This window comes from Acomys russatus, unplaced genomic scaffold, assembly GCF_903995435.1.
Source record: "Acomys russatus unplaced genomic scaffold, mAcoRus1.1, whole genome shotgun sequence".
Classification (NCBI taxonomy): Eukaryota; Metazoa; Chordata; class Mammalia; order Rodentia; family Muridae; genus Acomys; species Acomys russatus.
The window spans coordinates 157,218-161,157 of NW_026131772.1; positions in this window are offsets into that span (position 1 = coordinate 157,218).

A 3,940-nucleotide genomic window follows, 5' to 3' on the forward strand; every position below is an offset into this window, starting at 1 on the left:
GAATCAGGATGTTTTCAAAACAATCAGCACTGTAATCAGTTACTACTGGCAAGAACATCAGACCTGTTAGAAGAGGCTCTCCAATACATCATACCCCACATTTTGGGTTGAGCTCAGAGGACAGAAATGCTTCGCATTCTGTCCCTTAACAGCCTTGGACCTAATGACAAACTGTTTTTTCCATTAGGACCATGGTGTCCAAAACAACAAATCTCAGTATATTATCTTTCTACTTTTTTGAAAATAAAAGTGTAAAAAGAATGAAATATGTCCCTACATGGCTTAGATTTTCAGCTAAGAATATGAATTTTTTAATACTGTTTGTCTTATTGAAGGCATAGGTTCTTACAGCTATGCTTAGAGAAGTGCTGTACTGCATACTCTATGATTTGCAATCTACATATAAAGTATGCAAGAAAAGCACCCTTACCATCTTTTGGTACTCTTCATAGGTAGTGAACTCAGGAACTCCAGTTTCCTCATACTTTGTTCATTTCTTTGTCATTTTTTTCAGAAAATAATTGAGAGAAGTTATATTAAAAATGAGCAGTTGCTGTTATAGTTATCAAAGTTAAAATTAAAAAAAAATGTGTTTTTGAATAGACGTGAGAGGTTGTGTATTCCCCAGCTAACAGGGGAATTCAGAATAGTAATTTGGATTTTGGTTATCTACTTTCACTTTCATTTTGGTTTTATGGATTGAACTCAGGTGATCAAGCTTTCACAGCATGTGCATATAAACCTTCAGCTATCTCACCAATACAAAGTTATAACTGTTATCATAAAAAAGACCTAAAGTGTTCTATATCATTTCTTAGTAAAATAATGTCGTTGAAAAATCACCCCACAACGCCCAATTTTCCATCGTGTTCTATCAAACTCAGGATCCACAATATGCCATACAAGGTTAACAATCCTACATAGATCCATTATAACAGTACCAACCTAAAAGGTGGAATTCTGTTCAGTATTCGATGGAGGGCATTTACTTGAGAGAATGTAAGGTCATTTCCAGGACCGAGTAAATAAGGAAATTGGTTAACACAGCCTCCAACTTCAATATTTTTGTAAATACGAATTACCTCCCCAACTCACAAGAAAAAGAAAGTGTCAGGGTTTACAATGATTTTCCTGGGAATTGTGGCTTGAGGTCAACAGTCTCACAAAATGTCCTCAGAGTGCACTCAAATTTCTTCACTAAAGAGACCATGAGATATTGTGTCTAACATTAGGGCTATATGATGGAGAGTGTAGAAGCTTTAGCCCTTCTTAAGATGTTTGAAGAAGAAATGCAATGTGAATGAGTAGACAGTGGGTCTAGGAAATATTTCAGGGGGTTTAGCCAAAAAGGGGGCATAGAAATAGGGTAAGTTGTCAGGGAATAATGTAGTCAAGAATGTCATGCCTTCATCTAAGTTTAGAAGACTGTGATTATAAGTTTTCGGGGATAAATCCATCCCACATCAAGAGCTACATGTGTCCCATGATTTAATCTTTGTCTTACACATCCACAGAAATGGTAAATATGATTGTCCATTTGTACTTTGGTAACTTCCACTATTGGACAAGCTTTTGGGTATATTTTGTGCACTGTACATACTCCACCTGCAAACAGCCTGTATGTGGAAAGAAACAAATAGTACCCCTAATGTCAACTCCAACTAATATTCCCTCCTCTTTGCCACTCAAAGCATGGAAAGGTTTGTGATCGTCTAAAGTCAGCAATGCTACAAGGAAGAAATGGGCCTTGGGCAAACCTCTATCAGCAGGTATAGAGGTAACAGCTGCCTGACTTCTTACAGGCCTTGCTCTGGCTATAGTGTTTCCAAGATCCTGTTAGTCCATCAGTATTCTAAATCTCTTCTACAAATTGTGAAATTCTTCTGGAGGTGGATTCTTGGGTGGATTAAAAGCAACCCTAATTAACAGAGAATTTATGAATGAGCTTTATGAATAGTAGCAATGAGGCGAATTATTCATAAGTGAATCTATAAGGTATAATACCAGAAAATGTCAGACTTTTTTGTTAATAAAACATCTAGTGCCTTCATTACGCACAGTAACTCTTGCGAAAAGTTATATCAAGTTGTGGCCTTAATCAATACTCAGATAGGAATGCGTGAGTATTTAGTTTTTGAGGCATGTCAGGCTAAATACCATAAACTGGTATCTAAAATAAATAGTAAATACACAATCAAGCAAGTAAATTCCATTTCCATTATTTCAGTGAAGTGAAAAGAATGGCAAAGTTATAACTCTTTGAGTAAGTGATTCTTTGTCAACAGCATTATCAATTCCTATCTCATGCTCTTTTCCTGCTGATTTCTCTCCATATTTCAATCAGGTAAAAGGAGAATCTAAAACCAAGTAAATCCAATATATTACAAAGCAAACATGTTTCTATAATATGTAGATTCTACTTTTTCTATATTTATCACCTCTCTGCTTTCTTCCTTCGATTTATCTTTTCCTCTCCCACTTACATTCTATTTTTTATGTGTCATCTCTTTACAAACTGCCATGCATCTGTCCATCATCTGTTGTCTGTCATTGATTTTCTATATGTCATTATCTATATTCTATCTTCTACTGTATCACGAGCCTAATTCTTCTATCTCCTATTATCTAATTGTCTATTTGCTATCAAATCTTTCTGAACACTATCATCTGTCTACTTGTATCTATCCTCTATTTTCTATCAACTATGTACTCATAATGCATATACCTATAATTTACCTATATAATACCTACCTTCAATATGTCATCTATCAACCCTGTATCACTTTATTTTCTATCAAAAATTTATCCCATCGCCAAAAAACCTATATTTACCTTTCATTATTATCACATATCTGCATTCTACCATCAATCTATCCTATGTTTATTTTCTTATTTGTATATGTGTGTGTATTGTGTGTGTGTGTGTGTGTGTTTTGTGTGTGTGTGTTTCGAAACAGGGTTTAACTGTGTAGCTTTGGCTGTCCTGGACTCTCTTCGTAGACAAGCCTAGGCTCAAACTCACAATAGTCTGCTTGTGTTTACTATCTAAGAATCATTTATATTCCTGCTAGACTGTGGCTAATTTACACTAAATATGATTGAATATTTACATATGCAGTATCTCTTTCAGATATATTATTCTTCTATCATCAAAATTCTGTCTCTTCTAAGTCTAAAATGAATCTAGTATCTCCCGTTTATATACTGAATATGTTCTACTGATCCTGTATATATCATCCATTTGTGTATTGTCTACAAAATATACTATGTCTATCTTCCACATCTATACTTTATCATCTATATATGCTCTGTTTCTACTGAATCTTTGTATCATCTTCCTGCAAGAGTCTCATTTCAATCAATGTACCTATAAATTTTAGCTACCCTGTATTTATATTAGCATCTACCCTGGAGTTACCATGTTTCTACCATGTGTCTAACATATCAGGATCACCTATGTAGCAGTTATTCTGAATCTAACTTCTGTTAAAGATCATTTTGTCCTATATCTATCCTGTAACCTTGTTCCATCTATCAAAATCATCTATCCATCTTTTATCCTCTATATACTTCCTTTTTATTTATATAATATTTCTTCTACATATAATATGTCTGTATAATATCCCTGCATTATTTATCATCTTACTATCCTATATCTCTATATACGTAAAGATCAACGTTCTGACCATCCCATGCCTGTCTTCCTTCTCTTTTCAAGCTATGCTGTGAATGGCTACCATTCAAGTATTATTACTCATTAGCTTTCTTTTATCTCCTATACACCTATATCTCACATAAATAACTTCCATCGATTTTTCTTTTTTACTTTTTGTATTCTTTGATTATCTTCTACCTGTCTTCTATCCTTTAGATATTCTTTGAATGTTAACCATCCATGTATCAGTATCCCATAAATACCCTGAATTTCTCTTCTTCTGCT